Below are 12,170 nucleotides of genomic sequence, written 5' to 3'. Positions count from 1 at the left end.
AATCATATATCAGCACCGACGCGTACGCGCACAGCACGCGTACGCGTCCATGGGGCAATTCGCAGGTGCGCGCAAGCGCCAGGTGCGCGCGCGCGTCTATGGGCGAGTTCAACTTCTTTGACTTTTCATGATTTCTCCACTTTGCATGCTTTCCCTCTTCACTCCTTTGATCCATTCCTAGCCCTTTCAATCTGAAATCACTAACAAACATATCAAGGCATCTAGTGGAATCAAAGGTGAATTGAATTTAGCTAATTTAAGGTCTAGAAAGCATGTTTTCACATCTAAGCACAAATAAGGAGACAATCACAAAACTATGCTAATTCAATGGATAAATGAGGGTAAAAGGTATTAAAATCTCTTAGAATCAATGCAAGATAAACCGTCAAATGGGGTTTATCACATGCTCACAAGGGTAACCTGTTAGTTGAAATTTTCTACAGGAGCACTCATGTAAGTTTAAGTCCACAACAAACTTGGCTCTATTACCCTAACTGCTAGACACTTCATATTTGTCCCTACCAGCATATATGGCCAACCACTCCCCACCCTTATCAAACTCTCTTTCAATTTTCTTGTTTATTTTTGGCAATATTTCTCCGGCATATGTGACTATACTTTGTCTGTTATCAGACCACCTATTTATTAGATAAACCCTAATGTCTTCTAGCATGGACACAATGGGTTTCTCTCTAGCCTCTACAATAATAGAGTTAAAACACTCACACATGTTGTTAACAAGTGTATCAACTCTAGGAAAATAATTAAACCTGGACTTGCTCCAATAGTTGGCAGGGATCTCCATGAGATGATTATAAGCTCCTTGATCAACCTGCTGAATCTCCTTCATCCTCCTCTCCCATTCCTGGACATATGTTGCCTTTGCAGCCGTCCACATCATCATCTTTAGCTGAACACCTGGGAACCTTTTTCTGAAGTTGCTATATAAGTGCCTGACACAAAACCTGTGGTCTATGCCAGGCAGCAACTCATCAAAGGTTGGGATCAATCCCTTTGAAGCAGAATTTAAAAACATCACCAGTTAATAACAGCACAACATGAATTAAAGAAAGAATTAATTACACAAGTCTAGGTTGAGAGTTACCTTTTGTTGGTCGCTCATGAATGTACACCATCTGATCTTATCAACTCCCAAATCATCACACAGATTCAACAAAAACCATCTCCACGAATCTTTCGTCTCTGCTTCAACAACAACATAGGCAATTGGCAGAATCTGATCATTGGGGTCCCATCCAATGGCTGTTAGAAGTTGACCCCCATATGGAGTCTTGATGAAGCATCCATCAAGGCCGATCATGGGTCTACACACCATAAAACTCCGTTTACAAGCATCCAAGCAGATATAGATCCTCTGAAATCGTGGTCTCATGTCCATACTAGGAGGTGGTGTCTCTAGCTCAAATTCAGGAGGTTTCTCCACTTGTATCTAAACAGTGGACCCTGGATTAGACCTCAGTAACTCCGCAGCATAGTCATGAATCCTCCTATATTGCTCTCCATAGGTACCATTAATTTCATCCAGGGCTTGCTGCTTCACTCTGGCAGCTTTGGTCATTGTGAGATCCATATTCCACTTGCTATGAGCCTTCTTTATCAAACTTCTCAACTTGATTTTCGGGTTTTCACAGATCTTCTTCATAAAAGCCTTACTTAGCCACTGAGAACTCATTATACCAATCTTGGTTGCCTTAGAGCATGTGTGTTTTTTGTAACAGCTGGTCAGTTGCCATGAATCCTCTCTCTTCATCTTATGGCAGTAAGCAAACCACTTGCAACCTTCTTTGCAAACATCTTTGCACCTATGGCTATCACACTTCGAGAACCATATTCCTCTGCCACTGTGCACGGCATAGCTCATTACACATTCCTTAAAAGCATTCCTATCTACGTACATTGTCCTAACCTCCCATTTATACTCCTTCATATTCTTTAAACCCTTATACAACGGGTACCTTCTGAACAAGGGATCCCCTTCATCATCACTTACAGGGACATCCCACAACCCCTCACTCTCATACCCATCATCCTCATCCCTTAATCCAACAGCCACCACTTGCTCCTTACCCTTATTAACACTGCCACTGTGCTCTCCTTGTTCTCTCTCAGTTGGAACACTCTGTTTCGGCCTTTGGGGATCTTTTGTAATTGTGACTTCAACATCATACAAACCCCCCATCACCATTCCAATCATCATCGCTGTCATCAAATACAACCTCCATATCAGTATCTCCAGAGCTATTTCCAATCCATTGTTCATCACTATCCCCCTCATCATCAATTCCTGGCTGGTAGTCATCATCCTCAGATTCTTCATCACCTGAAAAATCTGACCCCTCTGACCTCTCTTCATCACCATCCTCCAGCACATCATTCTGGGCTTTTCTCACCACCTTGGGCTTCTTACCCACCTTGGCCTGAGCAAGAGATTGGGCCTTGTGCAACACAATTGGACCAGGCCCAATAGTATCTGCAGTGGGTGCAGCAGCCTCATCACCATCTATCTCTTCAACTTCCTCAATAGTGCAGCCTTTCCTAGTAGTAGCAGCATCTTTGTGAACAACAAAAAGCTCCACCATGTTGTCCCTCATTCCAATTCTAGCCATGTCCATGGCATCCTTGTCTGTGTGAAGCATCCTCAACCCTACATCTGTTTCATTGTTCAGAGACTTATATCACATTGCAGCGATATTCTCTACCACATATCCCTGTTCGAGCACTATCTCCATAGCCTCGAACCTACTCCACCTATCTTCATCACAGTAGTCCACTATCGAAGTCTCACCCCCCACATAGTGTAAAGGTTCACCATCAAACCCAAACTTCCCCCCATGGTGTATCTTGACACTAAAATAGCTCATTTCTCGACCAATCTGTTACACAAACACAATACACTTCATAAAATTCTCACATTGACCAACAACAACAGAAGTGCATAAATAAAATCACTAGGGCAAAATAAAAACTTCCAAAACAGAACAAGAAACGAATATGAAACTATAAAACAAAACAATCACACATCAACATACATCATTACATATAAACACACATTAAGATGAAAACCAAATGGGTTCAGAAGATTTAATAATGGAATACCTGACACGATCTTCTTCCGAAAAGCAAGGGTTTCAAACTCACTGCTGCTGTGGACCTTTAACGTTACTGAACGACAATGTCACTTCTCTGGCTGCGAATCGCAAGCCTTCAGTGACTAGCGGTAGGGTTTGTGGCTTTTCCTTTGCGTTTCGTGCTTCACAAGAAGAAGAAGAAGAGTCAGGGTAAGCAGCATGCGTTATGTCCAAAGGCGGGAAGGCTTACACGTTTACTAACCACTATCACCTCTTCCTTGCCACGTCGAACACGGCGTCAATAATTTGACACCCACTTAACGGAAGGACTTGATTGATGCAAATCAAATCTTTTTAGGATTTAAATAGAACAGTTTAAACGTTGGGGACTAAAATAGAATTCACCCCAAACGTAGGAGACCAAAATAATAGTTTACCCTAGAATTTTAGGCGTGGGTGTGTAGTGAAATTTTCAAATTAGGTGTAACAATTGGTGGACATTTTGTTGTGGGTCTTCTTTTGTAGTTTATTAAGGCTCGAGGAACTTGTATGTGATAGCTTAATCCATTGAAACAAGATGAAGTGAGTGGATGTACATTTACGGTAACAGTAAATGGCCCAGTAATTTTGCAAACTATAACATAAGCTCAACATTAATTAATCCGCATACAAAACATATTGGGGTATAGGATTTGTCAAATGAAACAAGGAGAGGAATCGAATAAGCACTAAGGTCATGTGTTGGGCCTTGGAGCATGTGTGGTTTATAGAGTCTTCCTAACCCGGCCCAACTATTTCCAAAAATAGATTGCATAAATTTTCTAGAGTTGGCTTGGGGATCTAGCGTGGGGTACAATGATGACATTAGAAGTGTGTTTTAAAGGCCCTGGTTAGTGATGTCTGAAGGAATCAGGTTTGGTGGTGGGATTTGTCAGCAAATCTTGTAAAGGGATGTCTGGATCCCCTTGTTCATTGGAAGTAGAATGATGTGACGTGAGGATAGAGTATTGGTTTGTACAAAAGTATACATATACGTGTATTTCGTATTGTGCTAGTTATAGGAGAATATGTATATAAATACAAGTGGCTGATGTACTCATTTGTATACTATGTTCATGAGGTCATTTGTATGGTGAGCTTTGGATTTTTTTTGTTTGAGGACACTCCAATGGTAGTATGAAAAATAAGTTATGTTGAAACTGAAAGTCGAATTACTACATTTATCTGGACATTAAAATTACAATTAACAGTTATAATGAGAATTTTCTTATAAATGCAAGAATGGTCTTTTCACAATTGTTCTTGTCTAACTACCACATGGATCCTTTGAAGTTGAGAATGAAGACTGCTACAGAAATCATTCTTCTGGATTGCAACGAGGTGAAGGCTACAGTGGATTCCAGGGCGGAAGCCACTTGGAGGAATCTTCTGCGCACTAAGGAGTGATTCTCCATCAAGAAGAGGGACAGCGACATGTATGTAGAACATATTGATATAGGCTATGTTTCATATTGACGCCAACACCCCTTCATGTCGTTGAAAACATTAAGCAGTCTCATGGTTTATTATTGATATAGTCATCTTAGGGTATATCTACTTTAATTTCTGTATGATGGCAACTTTTGTGTGTGGAAACTAGTGGTCCTGCCGATAGGCTAGAGCACAATATCCACACTTTCCGCTTACATGTTCCTTGTTTAGGAAACTGGGTTACTTTAATTGAAATAGGGATATTGCCAATATTAATTAAACTCTACTTCAATGCATTTTGTGTGTCTACCGGATGATATGTATTTATCCAATCATAGAAATGGTTCTGAATAGAAGTCAGTGTTTTAACTTGCAAAACTTGGTGTACCCTTTCAAAGTAATTAATGAATGGTTATGAATGTTGTTGATGTTATTGTAACATATCAATTTTTTTTTCTGCTTCATAGTTATCTTAAAATTAAGAATCAAGAAATAAATTAGCATATGAAACGAATTGTTCGTATGAGGCCAACATAATGAGTCCTGGGAAGTTGGTGCCTTAAAAGATAATCATGGGCATGTCCCACTGTTGAACACGAGCAATAACATTTCAGATCAACAAAACAAATAAGTTATAAGCTTATGCAAATCAAGGAACCGTAGCATACGAAAGAATTTTTTTTCTTTGCGACCAACTTAATAAGAATTATTTTTTACAGTGCCAACTTAATAAGGCCCAGCCAGCTATTGCAAAAAAATAAAGGCCCAATGTAAAGAAAAAGTAATTACATATCTTGTCCATTCCTGGTTCCATTAATAAAGGCTTGTGCCTTAGTCGTGGCACTCAAATTGTATCAACCACTCACATCCCCAAATCCACCCCCTGACTTTAAATTCCTAAAAATGCAATGGTACAAAAAAGGTAATTGGAGTTTGCAATCACAGCTTATAGCCATGCGTAGACACATGCGCAAAAACATGCAACTATGCATACATACTACCTTATGTGCAATGACAATTATAATTCACAAAGTTAGCTCAATGGCTCAATAAACAATGCAAGGATGCATTCAATGACATGGGTGAATTTAGGCAACATATGCGACTTACAGAAATATAATTTCACCAGTTATACCAACATAATCCTTCTAATCGATACAATACTACTCAACTAAATATTGTGCAATACATGATTTCAGTTTAATAGACCATATATTCTTAGCAGGTAAAAGGACCCAAATTTGGATCAAACCAACCCACAGAATAGAAGAGGATCACAAGGACTGTCAATCGTCTACAAGAGAAAATTGATTGGAAAATTGTCCAGCAGGTTGAGATGAATTTTCACTCATTAATAACACTCGGTCTGGGTTTTGTCCTTGTATCAACCACTGCATCTCACTAGCAAAAAGGAGTACGATAACTAGCTAAATAGGTTCACTTTAAGTATCCTATATTGCACCGTATATAATGATTGAATGTTTAAGTTAGAAAATGAACTTTTCTCGCTTGTGTTTATGTCCTCCTACGTTGGCTTTTTCATTTGTTGTTGCAGCTTACATGCCTTCGTTATATCGAGTCCTCTGGTGCCCGAGCTTCCCGCACGAACTGCATTTTCTTCTGTTCTTCGCGGCAGAACCACCAGATTGACTACACCGACCTGTACCTTTAGTTCTAACACGAACTGGGTCTTTGACTCCAACATCTGCTACCGTTGTCAGAACATTATTTACTAGTCGAAGGCCATACTTGATTTCAAGGAAAACAGTATCGGCTAAAAGTTTCTTCGAGTAAACCTTGAAGTCTTCATCACTCATGCAAGCCACCCTAGCTAACTGCTTGCATAGCTGCAAAAAGGCACCCAACCTCGTTCTATAGGAAATGCTTCGCTCACTAGTGTAGTGGTCAATGTTTTCATTTCCGGGCTCCATTTTGGTTGTCTAGTCTTTTAGGAAGTTTCCCTAAGTCTAGTCTTACACACACAGCCACGATGTGCACCCATGGAGTAGCAAACAACTCCATCCGCATACACGTGCAGCTAAAGCTGTTGGAAATAGGCTCCCTATAAACTTGCCAAGTCATCTCAGGCCTCTAATACTTTTGGATAGTATATACATACAGGTGCACTGTTTCATTAATTTTACATATTCTCACACAGACACACCATTTCAGGCTTTCCCGAAATCTAGCAAATATTTCACAAGTGAACTTCGTCCACCCTGACTTTTTCCAACTCAACAAACTCAGTTTATAATACAGGTGTACCATACCAAGAGCAAAATTCCAGCTTATCCTCGTTGTCCCCAAAGAAAATTGACACATCTTTAAAAATTTGTAACAAATTCTAACACACCATACCTGCTCTCAATAAACCTTCCAAGTTTGGCATGGAGTGACTCGCACCTAAAAGTTGTCCGTACCACAGCAAAAAATCTATCTCTGATGTATGTTGTTGCCCATGCGTACTTTTTCTTGGACAAGTACTTCACCCAGTAAACCTCGCTAACACCACACTCATTGACCATGGACTCCCAATACGCTTCGAACTCATCAATTTCCATATCAGCCAACATACGATATCTAAACAATTGTGTTAATCTCGGGTCGCATATGTTAGATGTCGCATTTTTCAGAAGATGCCAAGCGCATGACTGATGATGCACATCAGAAAAAACCGACTGAATTGCTATTCGCATTGCTGGGTCACCATCGGTGATAAAAGATTGCCCACCATTCTTTTGCATGCATTCCAAAAACTACTCAAGAACCCATATATAAGACTCTTATAACTCACATGAAACCATCGTTGTACCGAAAATGCATGTCTGGTTGTGGTGATTTACTCCAGAAAAGACAAGAACGGGTAGGTTATACTTGTTACTGCTGTACGTAGCATCAAATGCTAGCACATCATCGAATACCGAATAATCTTCCTGACAATGACTGTCACTCCAAAACAAGTTGCACAGATGTTTCCCTACCCCTACCTTATACCTCTAAAACATTTTCCCATCCATGCATGCCAGACCTTCCAAGTACCTTATAGTGTATTTACGTCTCTACTTTGGAGCCTTCTCTGCTTCCTTACCTCGTTATACATATCTTGCTTTGTAAATATAACCAGGTTAAAACCTCCAAGTTGTGTTGCAAATGACTCATAAATCTTCAGAATGCTAATCCTAATCTCCCTCTTGCTTGTTAGCTAAGAAACTTCTACCTCAGATATCTTCCTGCGTGATCGTAGATAATCTACAAGCTTCCCAAATGCCAGTTCATGATATGCTCCTCGACAAATGCAACACATACCACTTTTCACTACCGTCTTTTCTCTTAATCCTCATCTCGGTAAGACATCTGCATCGGGTTACTACCTTATGCTCCCTTTTGCGATCAACCTTTTCCAACCATTTCTTCTCTCGAAATCTTTGCCTGTTATAAAAAAATGTGTACCTCACAATCTCCCCAGAAGTATTTCTAACCGTCTTACCTCGTCTTGATGCAAAGCCCTTCAGTTGGTTGTAGTTATTATAGAAGCCGCTTGCTTCCTCAGGTGTAGAAAACTCCATTTGAAGGATATCTTCGGCTCGCAACCTATCCAAACCCAAAAAGTTCGGCAACACAGAAGCCCTCCTGCCTTCCTAATCGGATAAGTCAACATCTACCTTGATTCCCGTATCAAACATTATCTCCTGAAAGGAAAAAAAAACAATTTATTATCAGCTGGGCTCATCTCAAATGCATTTTTATCCTGTTACCGTAAGTCATTCATGTACCAACATTTACTCTAATTCATACAACCGGAATAAATAATATATCAAAGCATATTAAAAATAAATAACATGAAAATCTTAAATATTAAATAATCTTTAATTATATTATCAATACTATATTAATAATTAATAATATAGTTATTAATTCAACGATATAAACTTCATCTAAATAATTTTTTGTTTATTATTAAATTGGTTTAATATATATTTTTATGTTATACTTTTACCTACAACTTACAGTTTAATTTTCATGTATGGATGGTGTAAAATATTTTCTCCAATTGTCTAATTACTTCTCTTCTTTTCTTTTGGATAATTATTTATGCAAATACAATTAATGTTAAAAGTAGTTTTTTTATTATGATATAATATTATATAATTAGATATAGGGGTGTTCAAAACTGAGTCGAACCAAACAAAACCGATCAATCGAACCGAACAAATCGAAAATTGAAAAAACACTTAAAAAACCATTAAATCATTACCCCACCCATCAGATAACCTAACGTGTTATGCTAACTTAGTAACTCTCCTAACCTAGCGCAGCCAGTCTCAAAGAAACCCCATTCTCCAACCCCTTCCAGCCCCTCCCAGCCCCGCCTCCCAGTGCCTCCCAGCGCCTCCCAGTCTCGCCGAACCAGCGCCTCCTAGCCCTCTTCCAATCCCGCTGAACCAGCGCCACCCATCCCCTCCCAGCAGTGCCGAACCATCCCCTCCCAGCAACGCTGAACCGGCGAAACCTACCCCTCCGAACACCAGATATGGAGTCTCCAAGTCAGGTATTAATTTAAATGATTTATGTTCTATGTTCAGTGTATTTTGGTTTGAATTTCTGGTAATTGCTAATAATTTTTTGTTTGAATTTCTGCTTTTGTTTGAATAATTTCTATTTATGTTCAGTGTATTTATGTTAATTTTCCAATAAAATAGTGAAAGAAATGTGGATTGATAGAATCACTAGTTACTGATAAAATAACCCTTTTTTGTTCTACGCTGTAGAGGGATCATTCAAAGAAGAGATTGGATAGCCATCACTTTAAATCCAATGGTAGTGGTAAAATAGCTTGTTATCTGATTATATTTTATTGTATTGCTTACACGTGTATTTTATGTTTTCATGCTTTGCATATTCAACTTCATGTTCTGAAGGTTTATATGGGCAACATAATGAGCAGAAGCCAAAGACGATGAAGCAAACTTGATAACAGTTTTGACAATATTGCTCAGTGACTAATATTATAGGTCTCTGCTGGACAACCTGGTTCTGGAACCCCATGGTCACTATTTGAAGACCAGGGTTGTGGTTGATTCACTATTTTTATCTTTCACATTATCTTTCTATTTATCTTTTACATTATGTTGTTCAAAGTGTTTTGTTTGCTAGTAATTTTATTTTGTTATATTTTTACTTCTAATTTTTTTAATTTTGTTATTCAATGTATTTATTTGAAGTATTTCTTATTGACTTTTTGTAATTGCTAGTAATTTTGTTTTGTTCTTCAATGTATTTGTTTATGCACTTTAATATCAGTTCAAGTTAGAACATAGGCGACACTTGGATTGCCTGTTGTGCTAGTTTCTCTTCCAAATGTATCTACAAGTGTCGGATCTATATGAATCTACAAGCATGGGATCTATTTTAGTTATGAAACTTCTTTAATTGTCATATTTTAATTTCTTTTGTCGTTGAATTTCATTATATCAAAACTTTGTTAGTTATTATGTATTTGTGTTTGTTAATTTTAATGTTATGACTTTGTGAAATAGTATGAAAATATTTTTTGAATTGATCGAAAAAATCGAACAAACTGAACTAAACCAAACCAATTTTTTGGTTTGGTTCGGATGGTTTTAGTAAAAAACCGAACCAAACCGAACCGTAATTTAATTAAACGATTGGATCGGATGGCTTTTCTCTTAAAAATTGAACCAAACCGCACTGCGAACACCCCTAGTTAGATACAAGCGTAAAATTACTTTGTTGTATCAAATTTTAATTCTGAAAGTTAAAAAATATATAAAATAAATATTTTGACACAAATTAATATATATTTTTTAATGTAGGGCAAATATAAATTTTCAACGGGAGCACAAATGTATTTATATATATACTTTCTTATATTTTTTTAAAATGTTAGAGGGGACACCTTTTCCCCAACTTAGAGCATAGATCCTTCAAATACTACAGCCACGCCCTGCTTAACAAAAAACACCAATATTCCTTTTTTTTACATACCAGATTCGTGACATTATCCTCAGCACAAAAAATAACAGTTCTAGCAACATAACCCTCATACCTACTGCCAATACTACCAATTCCATAATCACTCCACCAAACTCATTTAACAAATTGCAAATATGACATGCTTATCAATCCCTACTAACTGCTATAATAAATCTAATAGCGCATACCTATCTACTTCTAATCAACTCACATTGTAGACATACGAATTTCAAGGTATACACATTGTACCTGTTGATTTAAAACACCAACATTGCCATCCATCCAGTAATCCCCAACTGGCTCATTCCACATACACAGCTCCTCATCAAACTTACTAGTTGATGCCATTATTATCTGCAAGACACACAATTCTCATTATAAGGAACACCGAATTACAGACATAACAAATTTATCATACACAGTGACAACACTAGCCTACGCCGTCTTCTACAATCGTATTCGCTAATCAATGAAAAAATATCCCATATATCTAGCTCAAAAACCCTTCCTTAACCACGTTGTCCATAATCCAAACCACTTCCCACATCCTCACAGCCTCCAAATGGCAACCACACCCACAAATTTCTGAAAACACCGCATGCATTATAGATACGCCACCAAGATGCTACTTTCTGAACCTAACCTACAAACATTCCTATCAATACCATTTTCCGATCAAAATGAGCGACAAATAACATAATCGATAAATCAGATTTACGAGATTATCTTAAAGTTGACATCTATATCTTCATATGACAAATTTGGAGATTGACCAAATTCTAACAAAAGAAAAAGCAAAACATTTACATCAACAAAAGATTTAGATAAGTGATTATTTACAGTAACAAATTTAAGGTTTAGTGATGATATTAAGCAACAAATTCACTGCGGTCATGTTTTTCCAAGAACAAAAATATTTGCTTAGTGATATGTTCAGCAAGAAATTGAAGTCAAAGCAACAAATTCAGCTCATTATGATTTTCAACAAAAAAATTCAATTATGATCATTTTTAGTCATAAAAACATTAACAAATTCAACTAGGAGAAATCATTTTTTCAGCAAGAAATTAAAATTTCAACAACAAATTCAAGATGCAGCAATGAAATTGAAAAAAACATGGCCGAAGGAAGCTCAACTACCCAAGGACCAACTGACGACGAAGGTAGATGACCAATTGAACTGGCGGTCAAAGCAATAAGACAACAACAACCACCACCCGAGGGACCAGTTGTTGGTTTGGTCTGCTTATGCTATCGAGGAAGCGACCGCAGGAAGGCGGCAACTGACCTTTAGACGGTGACGACAGACTGCGACGAGCTTGAGGCCGCGACAAAGCATGACGAGCTTAACATGATGAAAGTAAACGGCGACCTCGAGTGCCAAACGGTGACTTCCGGCGCGAGAGATAAGCAAGCTCCCAGAGATGATAGGGGTTGATTGCAACACCGACACCAGCCGTGATAGAGGTGACAGAGCTTGAGGGAGACAGTAACAAGAAAGACACACAGAGAGAAGAGACACGATGAGGGGTGAGGCCAGCCTCCTAGCATGGAGGGGTGGGTGCTCACGGTCACATTAGGGCACTGAGGAGTTTTGAAAACGACAATGTTGCCCCA

The 12,170-nt window shown here is 38.3% G+C and overlaps 2 long non-coding RNA genes across 2 annotated transcripts; one reads left to right on the top strand and one right to left on the bottom strand.

The window, feature by feature from the left end:
• Positions 1-8,848: 8,848 nt before the first annotated feature.
• Positions 8,849-9,569, top strand: LOC127747796 (uncharacterized). Its single transcript, XR_008009742.1, has 3 exons — positions 8,849-9,108; positions 9,329-9,377; positions 9,479-9,569. It is a non-coding gene; the product is annotated as an uncharacterized LOC127747796 (long non-coding RNA).
• An 832-nt stretch (positions 9,570-10,401) lies between these two features.
• LOC127747769 (uncharacterized) lies at positions 10,402-12,164 on the bottom strand. Its single transcript, XR_008009654.1, has 2 exons — positions 11,694-12,164; positions 10,402-10,907 (listed from the first exon to the last, which is right to left on the bottom strand). It is a non-coding gene; the product is annotated as an uncharacterized LOC127747769 (long non-coding RNA).
• Positions 12,165-12,170: the final 6 nt, after the last annotated feature.

The sequence above is a fragment of the Arachis duranensis genome, chromosome 5, assembly GCF_000817695.3.
Source record: "Arachis duranensis cultivar V14167 chromosome 5, aradu.V14167.gnm2.J7QH, whole genome shotgun sequence".
NCBI lineage: Eukaryota > Viridiplantae > Streptophyta > Magnoliopsida > Fabales > Fabaceae > Arachis > Arachis duranensis.
Note: the sequence above shows the minus strand (reverse complement) of the source record. Positions and strands in the feature narration are given on the sequence as shown.